The 14,589-nt window shown below is 42.8% G+C and overlaps 1 protein-coding gene and 1 long non-coding RNA gene across 2 annotated transcripts in view; one reads left to right on the plus strand and one right to left on the minus strand.

Annotated features, from left to right (window-relative positions):
• The window catches only part of MND1 (meiotic nuclear divisions 1), a 226,310-nt gene that overhangs the window by 94,269 nt on the left and 117,452 nt on the right, over positions 1 to 14,589 (plus strand). The gene's annotated exons all lie outside the window — the stretch shown is intronic.
• LOC143781577 (uncharacterized) lies at positions 8,216 to 9,070 on the minus strand. The gene is made up of 3 exons (XR_013216773.1): positions 8,767 to 9,070; positions 8,600 to 8,678; positions 8,216 to 8,249 (listed from the first exon to the last, which is right to left on the minus strand). It is a non-coding gene; the product is annotated as an uncharacterized LOC143781577 (long non-coding RNA).

The following is a 14,589-nucleotide window of genomic DNA, read 5'->3' on the forward strand; positions in this document are numbered from 1 at the left end:
CATGCACCGGAGAGGCGGGAACACTTCGGGGGCCATCAGAGGGTGAGTATAGGACTATTTTTTATTTTAATTCTTTATTTTTTACCAATTCTATGGTGCCCAGTCCGTGGAGGAGAGTCTCCTCTCCTCCACCCTGGGTACCAACCGCACATGATCTGCTTACTTCCCGCATGGTGTGCACAGCCCCGTGCGGGAAGTAAGCAGATCAATGCACTCCTATGGGTGCAGAATCGCCGCGATTCCGCAATTTTAATGAACATGCTGCGTTTTTTTCTGGAATGCGATTCCGCTCAGGAAAAAAATGCAGCATGTGCACAAAAAATGCGGAATGCATTCTGTTACATAGGATGCTTAATGTAAGCGTTTTTTTCACGGTTTTATAGCGTTTTTATAGCGAAAAACCGCGAAAAAACCGCGAAAAATATGCTACGTGTGCACACAGCCTAATAGTAAGGACCTTCATTGAAAATCTGCATTTTTTGTTTACTTGTGTTATCTTTGTCTAATTATTTAATTTTTTTTTGGTGATCTGAAACATGTGAAGTTTGAATAACATTCAAGAGAATAGGAAATCAGGAAGGGGGCAAACACTTTTTCACACAACTGTATAACCATAGCTCTCTTATCTATTGTGTATATATACTATACATTAGATATAATATATGGGACGCTGGTTTGAGCTACATTACTTGTTACTTTTTATTCAATTATAGTAACTTTGTGTTACGTGGTTTATTCATCCCTCTCTGGACACCCATATTGGTATGTGAATTATTTAATTATGCCAGAAAACTAGGAAAATTACATGTTAATTTACCGGTTGAGTCATTGGTCGGCTTGTTTTCCTTCCACTGGTATAGCTGACCTTTAGGACCAGTTACTCATGAATTACCTTCTTCACTGTGTAAGTATGTAAATGGTTACATAGACTGTAACTAAGGCTTGTGTTTTGGTTAGCCACTGATTTATAGACCAGTCTGCTTGTACTCCTGTAATGACTTATTTTTTTTACAATGTAAAGTTCCTTCACATATATTTTTAGCTCTCCAGTGAAAGTGTTTTAAATGTTCTTGGACGGCAGCCTGAAAGCTACCCATGCCTTAGGCATTAGCGTTCAGCTCCATCTATGCTATTGCCTTACACTAATCCATGGCTTGTTGACCTTCTATGATTTAAACGCTGTGAACTATTAATCCAAAGCTTAACTGTCTAAAAACATTGCAGTCATTCCTGTCTTTAGTAAGGACAATAAATTATATTGGTCATCATCACTAAATATATACACCTCTTCATTTGGAAACCTTATAACTTTGAACGCCTCATTCAAATAACCGTACAGTGATTGTATCGTAATAACATGGAGTTTATTAGAAGCGTAATATGAGTATTTTGTGGCGGCATTTGTCAGTTTTTCACATCAGTACTTCTCTAATGATACAAATAAAAAATACATACAGCAAACATAATATGGATATAAAATACTGATCCATACCTTGTGTCTGGAGAGCTCCTTACATGCGGCATTTTAAAGAGCTTATGTCATCCTAGAAGTATTAAATTACACAATACTTAAATATTATCAAGAACGAAACATATCCAAAACAGATCAAAGGTTCATCTAATCTACACTGTATAACAAGACATTTACACTTAGAAAAGTATTTTTATAGATATCAATAATTTTAACAATTGTCCCTTTTTAGTTTAGTGGAATGATCCCACAGTCTATCTGACAGCAGCATGATATAGGGCCAGAGACCCTTATTCCAGAAATGTATCACTTACCGTATATACTCAAGTATAAGCCGAGACCCCTAATTTTGACAAAAAACTGGGACAACTTATTGACTCGAGTATAAGCCTAGGGTGGGAAATGCAGCAGCTACTGGTAAATTTCAAAAATAAAAATAGATACCAATAAAAGTAAAATTGAGAAATCAGTAGGTTAAGTGTTTTTGAATATCCATATTGAATCAGGAGCCCCATATAATGCCCAATAAAGTTCATGATGGGCCCCATAAGATGCTCCATATTAAAATATGCCCCATATAATGCTGCACAAAGGTTGATGGCCCCATAAGATGCTCCATATAATATTATGCCCCATATGCTGCTCCATAAAGGTTGATGGCCCCATAAGATGCTCCGTAGAATAATATTTCCCATATAAAACTGCACAAAGGTTGATGGCCCCATAAGATACTCCATAGCATAGTATGCTCCATAAAGGTTGATAGCCCCATAAGATGCTCCATATGATATTATGCCCCATATAATGCTGCACAAAGGTTGATGGACCCGTAAGATGCTCCATATAATAATATGCCCCATATAATGCTGCACAAAGATCGATAGACCCATAAGATACATAGAATAATGTGCCCCGTATGCTGCTGCTGCTGCTGCTGCGATTAGAAAAAAAAAAAAAAGACCACCTCTATCGCTGGGCGCCTAGTGCCGAGGGCCTGAGCAGGCGGGGACACCGGCACTCTATGGGGGCGAGGTGCCAGTGTCGCCACTGGCTCAGGTCACCGCGCTTGCGATATTCACCTGTCCCCGCTCCACCGCCGCGCGCTGCTGTGTTTTCCGGGTCTCTGCACCCTCTGACCTGAACTCCATAGCCAGAGGACGCGGATGACAGAGCCTGGCGGTGGAACGGGGACAGGTGAATATCGCATGGCTCACCCTCCCCCATCATACTCACCTCCACCTGACGCATCTCTGCAACCTCCTGCTTCTTCAATGGTCTCCGGCGTGTGCCGGCAGCTTGTTCCTGTGTTCAGCGGTTACATGATACCACTCATTAAAGTAATGAATATACACTCCACGCCTATGGGAGTGGAGTCGCGTCCATATTCATTACTTTAATGAGCGGTACCACATGACCGCTGAACACAGGAAGAGCTGCAGGAGCCGGAGACCATCAGAGAAGCAGTGACGTGCAGAGACTCGTCAGGTGGAGGTGAGTATGATGTGACAGCTGCCGCTCCCCCTCCCCTGCCGTCCCCCTGGGACAATGACTCGAGTATAAGCCGAGAGGGGCACTTTTAGCCTACAAATTATGGGCTGAAAATCTCAGCTTATACTCGAGTATATATGGTAGTTTACTGGTTGCAGCAGTAGTGATAGAAATGTTTTTTGTCTGCCTCAGATCTAGAAGGGCTCGTAATGCTGAGTTATGATGAATAACCCCGCCTACACCACTGATTGGCAGTTTTCTGTGTCCATTGTATAGTGACAGAATGCAGCTAATCGGTGGGAGTTCAAAATTATTTCTAAGATAATGGACAATAGAATGGCCTCTGTTCTCTCCAATCTTAGTTCACTTTCCCATGTGGGGTATATTAAAGGTTGATCAAGGGCTCTAAATATTAGAAAGGTGCTTTTAGTAATAGATAAAATGAATTCTTCTAATGACAAGAATAGTAGGAAAGATGCCCCAGCTATAGTAACTATTGATGCGGAAAAGCCTTCGACAGTAATAAATGGGACTGGCTATATGCGGTTGTGATGGGGTGATATGCTATGTGGGTATCATTTTTGTGTATATTTCTATTTTACTGATTATCATGGTGTTAGGCCATGTGCACACGTTCAGGATTTTTCGCGTTTTTTTGCGTTTTTTCGCTATAAAACGCAAAAAAAAGCTTACATATGCCTCCTATTATTTACAGGGTATTCCGCATTTTTTGTGCAAATGTTGCATTTTTTTCCGCAAAAAAATCGCATCGCGGAAAAAAAAGCAACATGTTCATTAAAATGCGGAATTGCGGGGATTCCGCACACCTAGGAGTGCATTGATCTGCTTACTTCCCGCACGGGGCTATGCCCACCATGCGGGAAGTAAGCAGATTATGTGCGGTTGGTACCCAGGGTGGAGGAGAGGAGACTCTCCTCCACGGACTGGGCACCATATAATTGGTAAAAAAAAAAAGAATTAAAATAAAAAAGTGATATACTCACCCTCTGATGGCCCCCGAAGTGTTCCCGCCTCTCCGGTGCATGCTTTCTCTTCCGTTCCTATAGATGGTGTGGTTCAGGACCTGTGATGACGTCGCTGTCTTGTGATTGGTCGCGTGACCGCTCATGTGACTCACACGACCAATCACAAGCCGCGACGTCATCGAAGGTCCTGAACCACACCGGCATCTATAGGAACGGACGCCGCTGAGGAGATTGGCTGTCTGCAGAGGGTGAGTATAACCATTTTTTAATTTTTTTTATTATTTTTAAACATTCTACCTTTTACTATAGATGCTGCATAAGCAGCATCTATAGTAAAAAGTTGGTCACACTTGTCAAACAGTATGTTTGACAAGTGTGACCAACTTGTCAGTCAGTTTTCCAAGCGATGCTACAGATCGCTTGGAAAACTTTAGCATTCTGCAAGCTAATTACGCTTGCAGAATGCTAAAAAAAACCCGCGAAAAAAACGGAAAAAAAAACGCAAAAAAAAAAATGCGGATTTCTTGCAGAAAATTTCCGGTTTTCTTCAGGAAATTTCTGCAAGAAATCCGGACGTGTGCACATACCCTTAAGCCCCCGTCACACTAAGCGAGGTCGCTAGCGAGATCGCTGCTGAGTCACAAGTTTTGTGACGCAACAGCGACCTCAGTAGCGATCTCGCTATGTTTGACACGTAGCAGCGACCAGGCCCCTGCTGTGAGATCGCTGGTCGTGTCGGAATGGCCTGGACCTTTTTTTGATCGTTGAGGTCCCGCTGGGTAGCACACATCGCTGTGTTTGACACCTTACCAACGACCTCGTTGACTACAACGTCACACAGGACGTCCCTCATCGAGGTCTGAATCATCATAATAGCTGCCATGTGACAGGGTCACAACGACATCGTTGTACAGGTCACCGCATCGCTGCTGCGTCGTTGGGAAGATCTCACTGTTTGACATCTCACCAGCGACCACATAGCGATGCAGCAACGATCCCTGACAGGTCGTATCATTGTCGGGATCGCTTTAGCGTCGCTAAGTGTGACGGGGCCTTTACTGTATCTTGTAGGATGAGTTATTTGCCATCTGATATTCTCCCCACAGTTCTGTATTGTTATCTCCCCACAGGGTCAGTGAATAATGTTGTTTGCTAATATGCTAATGACATGTTGACCTATCTTGTTGAAACAATGAGCCCCTGAGACCTTCCCCCCTCCTGGCCTGTGAATGAGGGGGGAGACTTGTAAATATCAGGGAGGTGAGACACAGATCAGTCTGATGTGGAACCATGATGTGACAGAGAAGGAACCTGTGACAGCGGTGTTATCAAATATGCCAATTAATATTCTAACCCAAAGGCTCAAGAAACCATCCCAGGCTTCCTGTCAAATCCCTTCCCCCTTGAAAAAAGGAACGAGGCAAGGTTGTCCATTTACAAAGGTATATCCCGTATACCACACTACATGGCATGTGCAAAGTTGGTACAACCCTCAACTCAGTTGTTAAAACTGTGAACAATCCAAGGATCCAAGGCACCGGGTAGTGGCCTTCAAAAAGGTTTTATTGACCCTAGTGTACACACACACACACAAAAAAAACTGGTGTTCCAGCCACACAGGACCCTTTTCAAGCCAAAATTACACACCTTGTTTTTGGCTTGAAAAAGGCCCTAACTGGCCTAAAAGTTTTATGTCCGTTTTATTTTGTGTATACTGGTGCCAATAAAACTTTTTGAAGGATACTACCCGGTGCCATGTCTCATTGGATTGAGACAAAGTTGTCTGTTATTCCCCTTCTTTTTAATCTAGCTATAGAAAACGGACAAGTGGTTCTATCAAACCCAAACACTTTTATGGGTATCACGAGCAATTAGAAAATGATACAAACGGCTTTCTTTGCAGATAATATCATCCTGTTCCTATCTAACAGTAAAACCCATTTACCAGTTCTTATTGACCGTCTCAAAGAATTTGCCTTTTATTCAGAATTTAATCTTAATATTGTTAAATGTGAAATACTACCCTTAACCGAAAGAGGGAAACTATCGGATGTATAGCCCTTGTATTGTCATCATAACCTACCTAGGCATTAAAATTGGACAGATACCGTTGTCGCTGTACTTTCTTAAATATACCCCCCTATTGAGCAGCATTATTGCTCAACTAAAATCCTGACAGAACCTTCTGTCATCATTTATGGCTAGAGCTCACCTCATCAAAATCATAAGCATGGCAAAACTGATGTAACAACTACAAATCCTCCTGCTGTTGCTTAAACACTCTGACATTACTATACTTAATAAAGCCTTTAGTCATTTTATTAGGATTAAGGAGGTGGATGTGTGGAAGACATCTTTTAATACTCCAGAAGGGCATTATGAAGATATTGTCAAAACTTTTTTTTCATTATACTAATGCTCATCGTTAATGATATCTTCCATCACCTTGTGGGTAGATTTGCAGTAGTAAAAAAACTAGAGATAGAGGGCACCATCTAGCTAATAATTAAAGATGCTCAACCCGCAGCATGTCAAACCAGTACAATAAACCAAAAAGAAAGAGACATGCATAACTGCAGGGATCATCAAAATATAACAAATGTTATTGAATCATAGTCCTAAAACCACACCACTTATAGTTAAAAGCATTTAAAAATACATTAAACACAAAAAGAATCTACCCAAGAGGATAGTGGGAAGACAGATTTATACACGCAGGTGCGGTCCCTTTTATCAAAATACCTCCATACTCATAGTACAACAAGTTGTTCTCTCTAAAGAGAATACAATAAAGCTAAATTGGTACCCAATATATAAGAATGAAAAATCCAATAGTTAGGACAGTATAAATGGACAATCATGTCTTGGCCACATAGACTATTAACATAGTGCCACAGCTAAATACATAAATAGTTACCAAAATGAACTGACTGTGAAGGCAAGATAGAAAGTCTGAAGGCAAGTACTGCTTATGGCAAAAATAGGTTCCTAATGGACATGCTCATACCATCAATGCGGCCAGGGAGGCTGAAATGAAAGGAAGAGGGACCGGCTCCTGCGTGGTCAACCCGACGCGTATCGTCACCGAAGTGACTTCATCAGGGGTAAAGGTAGTATGGTGACTCAAGGACCCCAATATATATAGTACTCACAATTTATCGTCCTTAATACAGCTGCAGCTAAAGATCACGCTGACAAGCACACCGGCTTTTTCGGCGTACCGGAAGTCGCTACTGCGCATGGTTAGGCGTTACCAGGGATACCCTGCGATGCATGTTTCACTGCGCAGGCGCTCCCACTTAAAAACCTTTGTAATAATAACCTGCTAGTGCGCATGACCCAATAGACAAAGTGTATAGCAGTAGCCGCCTCCAACACGCACGCGCAGTAGCCTAAACAGCCCCGTTGGCAAATTCTTTGGAAATTTCTACTGAGCACATACATGGCGACACACAATCAATTCGTGCCGCAAATATTCTATATGTTTCCACCCGCACCCCAGTATGGAACAAGAAATGTATCGGACCCAAACCAACATTAGCATATACTACATGGTTCACTAATACAACAAGTAAAAAAAGGAAATATTACCATGGTGGAATACAACAATACTATTGGTCAAAATATTTATAGTATACACAACCTAGAGGAAACGTCATTTAAGAGTTAATTCCAGATTTATTAAAGAATCCTCAAGTACCAACGGCACTTTAAGAGGAACTTGAAGGGAGAAAGCTACCAGCAACCTCCTATGGGATCTCACATACTGTATTCACTCAATGTATAAACAGGCCTATGCTGCCCATTATTTATAGACTAGGAGCTAACAAAATTTAAGTACTTAAGGGGAAAGGGATAAATACTTACTAAACACAAAAAATCAAATTATATTATAAAATACATAGAACAAGGCTATATTGGGTACCAATCACATGAGACAGAATTATAACTGTTTATAATAACCGGTAAAGAGGAGTTCCTCATTAAGCCCAACCGGTGTGAGGCTCCTTAATTTATAAATCCATTTGGACTCACATCTCAACAACTGGTTGGTTATATTACCCCCTCTAATAGTTTCATTTATGCCCTCTAGTCCCATGATTTTCAAGCCTCTGGTGTTACTTCCGTGTGCTTCAAGAAAATGTGCCGCTACTGAGGTTAAGGTCTTCCCCTTTTCCCGGTCTCTTTTGGCCAAATTGATGTTAGAAAGATGTTGTTGACATCTCTTCCTCAGCTCCTGCGATGTCTGGCCCACATAGAGCTTGGGGCAGTCACATAGAATTGCATAAACGAGATTTCTCGACCTACAGTTAAAAAAAGATTCCGATTTAATTGGAAAAGGTAATATGGTAATACACACTTCCTCCCGTGCAACTAGAAATTGACATATATTACACCCCCCACAAGGGTATGTACCACGGGTCCTTTTACCAACTCTTAATTCCCTTTTTGGTCTTTGATAGTGGCTATGGCAAAGTTGGTCCTTCAAGTTCTTAGCTCTTCTTGCCACCACTTTAGGAGTAGGTGCAATGTGTAAAGAGAGTTTTGGCTCACATAACAAGATGTTCCAATTTTTATTCAAAATCCCATATATGTCCGACCATTAGTTGTTGTATGTGGTGATAAGAGACAAAGGTCGATCTAAATCATGCACCTGTTTAGTAAAGAGACTTTGTCTGTCCCTTTGCTCAGCTTCTTGAAAGGCTCTTGACACGATTTTTCTGGGATATTGTCTGTTGGTAAAGCGGGTAGTTAGATCTTTCGCTAACCTATGAAAATCTGTTGTAGAGCTACAGTTTCTACGGAGTCTCAAAAACTGACCTTTTGGTATTCCATTCTTCAAATGAGTCGGATGGAAGCTGGAATAATGTAGGAGATTATTTGTTGCTGTCTTTTTCCGATAGAGGCAGGAGGAGAACCGATTCTCTTTTACAGTTAACTTGATGTCCAAAAAATCCACAGTCGATTCTGATATGGTGGAGGTCAGGTGGATATTCAAAGAGTTATCATTCAAATCAGCGACAAACTTTTCACATTCTTCTAGTGTTCCTGTCCACAAAAACAGAACATCGTCTATATAACGTCGCCAGGTGGCTATTTTACTAGAAAACATTACATGTTGATAAACCACCAACTCCTCCCACCAACCCAAAAACAGGTTCGCGTATGAGGGCGCACAACGCGCCCCCATAGCGGTCCCAGTAATTTGCCTGTAATATTTCCTATCGAAAGTGAAATAATTTTTATCGAGGACAAAATGAAGCAGTTCCAACAAAAAAAGGTTGTGCTCACCATTCTCTTGATGTCTCTCCAGAAAAAATGCAACCGCTTGAATTCCTTGATTATGGGCAATACTCGTATATAAAGACTCCATGTCAAGACTAACCAACAGCGTTTCCTCTGGGACTTCCAGTTCCTCCAAGTGCATCATTAAATGTGCCGAGTCTCTTATATAAGAGTCAAGGGAGAGGGCTATCGGTTGAAGAAAATGATCCAAATATAAACATGGCCGTTCCATAATGCTCCCAATACCAGACACTAGAGTCCAAATGGATTTATAAATTAAGGAGCCTCACACCGGTTGGGCTTAATGAGGAACTCCTCTTTACCGGTTATTATAAACAGTTATAATTCTGTCTCATGTGATTGGTACCCAATATAGCCTTGTTCTATGTATTTATAATATAATTTGATTTTTTGTGTTTAGTAAGTATTTATCCCTTTCCCCTTAAGTACTTAAATTTTGTTGGCTCCTAGTCTATAAATAATGGGCAGCATAGGCCTGTTTATACATTGAGTGAATACAGTATGTGAGATCCCATAGGAGGTTGCTGGTAGCTTTCTCCCTTCGAGTTCCTCTTAAGTGCCGTTGGTACTTGAGAATTCTTTAATAAATCTGGAATTAACTCTATAGTATACACAACCTAGAGGAAACGTCATTTAAGGCCATGTTCACACAGTGCGTTTTTTATCGCGGAACCGCAGTGGTTTTGCCGCTTCGGTTCCGCAGCTTTTTTCCATGCAGGGTACAGTACAATGTACCCTATGGAAAACAGGAACCACTGTGCACACGATCCTGAATTTCCAAAAAAAAGCCGCGCTGAATAGCTGCGGGAAAAAAGGAGCATGTCACTTCTTTGTGCGAAACTGCAGCGGTTCTGCACCCATAGACCTCCATTGTGAGGTCAAACCCGCAGTAAAACCCGCAGATCAAAAATATATCTGCGGGTTTTATTGCGGTTTGTGGTGCAGAACCGCTGCAGCAGGAAGTGCGGGGAAGCGGCCGGAAGTGCGTGGGCGGAAGTGCTTGGGCGGAGAGACATGGAGGCGTACCGTCGCATGGGGATCGTGTCGGCCGTTTGATTGATTTGGTATGTGTGTGTGTGTCTCTGTGTGTGTGTCTCTGTGTGTGTGTGTGTGTATGCGTGTGTGTGTATGCATGTGTGTCCCCATGCGACGCTAGTGTCTCCATTGTGCTAAGTCGCCGTATGGGACTACTACTCCCATCCGGTATTAGGATGGGAGAGTTGTCCCTGTGTCCGGCGACTTAGCACAGTTGTAAAGTTACACAAAACACCTACACACAATACACATACATGACACACAGTACAGTACATACAACACATAACAGAGTATATACTCACCAACAGCACACTTGTAGGCGAAGCCCTCGATCCTCCAGGGAAAAATCCCCCCCAAAAAAATCAAATCCATACTCCCTGTCCGCAGAATCCATAAAACGAGTGTCCCACGCCGATCGGCTGCTCTCCGGCGATACACTGCCATGAGCGAAGCTCCTAGCAGTGTATCGCGTACTGTTCCGGAGTTCAATGGCTCCGGCGTCTCGGTTAACGGCAGTACAGCTGCGTTGAACTTTCCCACGCAGCACTGCCGTTAAGCGAGAGTGCCGGGGTCAATGACCGCCGGCAAACTCGCTCGCGCATGCGCAGTGACACACCGACAGGAACTATGGCTCCTGTCAGTGTGTTATACGTTATATATATGTGTGATACGTGGCACTGAAATACGTGATACGTGGCACTTAAATACGTGATACGTGGCACTTAAATACGTGGCACTTAAATACGTGATACGTGGCACTGAAATACGTGATACGTGGCACTGAAATACGTGATACGTGGCACTGAAATACGTGATACGTGGCACTGAAATACGTGATACGTGGCACTGAAATACGTGATACGTGGCACTTAAATACGTGATACGTGGCACTTAAATACGTGGCACTTAAATACGTGATACGTGGCACTTAAATACATGATACGTGGCACTTAAATACGTGATACGTGGCACTTAAATACGTGATACGTGGCACTGAAATACGTGGCACTTAAATACGTGGCACTTAAATACGTGATACGTGGCACTTAAATACGTGATACGTGGCACTTAAATACGTGATACGTGGCACTGAAATACGTGATACGTGGCACTGAAATACGTGATACGTGGCACTGAAATACGTGATACGTGGCACTGAAATACGTGATACGTGGCACTGAAATACGTGATACGTGGCACTGAAATACGTGGCACTGAAATACGTGGCACTTAAATACGTGATACGTGGCACTGAAATACGTGATACGTGGCACTGAAATACGTGATACGTGGCACTGAAATACGTGATACGTGGCACTGAAATACGTGATACGTGGCACTGAAATACGTGGCACTGAAATACGTGGCACTTAAATACGTGATACGTGGCACTGAAATACGTGGCACTGAAATACGTGGCACTGAAATACGTGGCACTGAAATACGTGGCACTGAAATACGTGGCACTGAAATACGTGGCACTGAAATACGTGGCACTGAAATACGTGGCACTTAAATACGTGGCACTTAAATACGTGGCACTTAAATACGTGGCACTTAAATACGTGGCACTTAAATACGTGGCACTTAGGCTATGTTCACATTTGCGTTGTGCGCCGCAGTGTCGGCGCCGCAACACACAACGCAAACAAAAACGCAGCAAAACGCACGCACAACGCTGCGTTTTGCGCCGCATGCGTCCTTTTTTTGATTGATTTTGGACGCAGCAAAAATGCAACTTGCTGCGTCCTCTGCGCCCGGATGCGTGCGCTGCAGTGACGCATGCGGCGCAAAACGCAAGTGCGACGCATGTCCATGCGCCCCCATGTTAAATATAGGGGCGCATGACGCATGCGGCGACGCTGCGGCGCAGACCGCAAATGTGAACGTAGACTTAAATAGCTGGATAGAGCTGGATCCGCGGGCTGTGATCTGGCCTACGCTCAGCACTCTGCGGAGCGCTGTCATTCAAAACACGTCCACTCATTTTGGTGTTTAGTCCCAAAATGGAGGATGGAAGAAGAAAACGGTTGGACAAGGAAATGACATCATTTCTTTTTTTTTTTTCCCCCACTGCAGTTAAAGCTTTATTTGTGTCAAACACAGACAATCTGCATCAAAAACTGCATCAAAAACTGCATCAAAAACCGCATCAAAAACCGCATCAAAAACGCACCAAAAACGCACCTGCGTTTTCTGCCAAGAGCTGCGGTTTTAGTCCTCAAAAAAAAGGATTGAAATCAGGAACGTGTGAACATACCCTAAATATTTTGACCAATAGTATTGTTGTATTTCACCATGGTAATATTTCCTTTTTTTATTTGTTGTATTAGTGAACCATGTAGTATATGCTAATGTTGGTTTGGGTCCGATACATTTCTTGTTCCATACTGGGGTGCGGGTGGAAACATATAGAATATTTGCGGCACGAATTGATTGTGTGTCGCCATGTATGTGCTCAGTAGAAATTTCCAAAGAATTTGCCAGCGGTGCTGTTTAGGCTACTGCGCGTGCGGATTGGAGGTGGCTACTGCTATACACTTTGTCTATTGGGTCATGCGCATTAGCAGGTTATTATCACAAAAGTTTTTAAGTGGTAGCGCCTGCGCAGTGAAACATGCATCGCAGGGTATCCCTGGTAACGCCTAACCTTGCGCAGTAGCGACTTCCGGTACGCCGAAAAAGCCGGTGTGCTTGTCAGCGTGATCTTTAGCTGCAGCTGTATTAAGGACGATAAATTGTGAGTACTATATATATTGGGGTCCTTGAGTCACCATACTACCTTTACCCCTGATGAAGTCACTTCGGTGACGATACGCGTCGGGTTGACCACGCAGGAGCCGGTCCCTCTTCCTTTCATTTCAGCCTCCCTGGCCGCATTGATGGTATGAGCATGTCCATTAGGAACCTATTTTTGCCATAAGCAGTACTTGCCTTCAGACTTTCTATCTTGCCTTCACAGTCAGTTCATTTTGGTAACTATTTATGTATTTAGCTGTGGCACTATGTTAATAGTCTATGTGGCCAAGACATGATTGTCCATTTATACTGTCCTAACTATTGGATTTTTCATTCTTATATATTGGGTACCAATTTAGCTTTATTGTATTCTCTTTAGAGAGAACAACTTGTTGTACTATGAGTATGGAGGTATTTTGATAAAAGGGTCCGCACCTGCGTGTTTAAATCTGTCTTCCCACTATCCTCTTGGGTAGATTCTTTTTGTGTTTAATGTATTTTTAAATGCTTTTAACTATAAGTGGTGTGGTTTTAGGACTATGATTCAATAACATTTGTTATATTTTGATGATCCCTGCAGTTATGCATGTCTCTTTCTTTTTGGTTTATAGATTTGCAGTAGTGTCTTGACGATATTTTAATCTACTTGCCCAATCTCAGATCTCATCAGGTACATGTCAACCAGGTTCTACGGGATAATACACTGTGTGCCAAGTAGCAGAAGTGTGTGTTTGTCGTACAGGAGGTTCAGTTCTTAGGTTCCCAGTGTCGCTTGGATCCTGATAAGGTCCAAGCGGTCCTGGAATGGAACCTCACAGAAAATCTGAAAGCATTACAACGCTTTTTGGGATTTGCAAACTATTATCAGAAAGTTATCCAAAACTTCTCGTCTGACATGTCTATCAAAAGTACGCACTTTTCGAGGTGGTCCGACTGCCGGGGACGCTACTCAAGGAAGAGGAGGCGGCACCCGGCGGCAAGAGAAGCCATTAGTGACGAATGTGAGGAGTCTGGATTAGTGGGAAAGACCTGCCCCCCGGACGATTTCACAGGTATGAGGGACAAATTTCAAAAGCGATTATCGCAGCATTGCCAGGGACCCGAACTAAAAGAGCCACCTTGTCAGAATGCAGCATTAGTGCTGCACAAGGTGGCTCTTTTAGTTACAAGCGCCGGGGTAGGGGGGGGGGGGTGTGTGTGTGACAGGTTCCCTTTAACAGTAGCATAGTAAGGTCAGAAACTCGGGCCTCTCTTCCTTCAAATATATCTCCGGAACAGGGATAGTTAGGGTCCCATTTCCAGGCACGGTTTGAGACCCCCCCCTTCTTTACCGAAGACTATCACAGCATGACAATAGTAGACTGAATCCACAAAAGGCATATTTACTTAGGCTGCTTTCACACATCAGTTTTTTGCTGTCAGTCACAATCCGTCGAATTGTGAAAAAAAAAAAAAAAAAAACGGATCCAGGAAAAGTTGCCGCTGGATCCGTTTCTTTCTCATAGACTTGTATTAGCGACAGATAGCTTCATGTTTTATCTGTTTTTCGCCGGATCCGTAGAA

Source organism: Ranitomeya variabilis, chromosome 1 (genome assembly GCF_051348905.1).
Source record: "Ranitomeya variabilis isolate aRanVar5 chromosome 1, aRanVar5.hap1, whole genome shotgun sequence".
NCBI lineage: Eukaryota > Metazoa > Chordata > Amphibia > Anura > Dendrobatidae > Ranitomeya > Ranitomeya variabilis.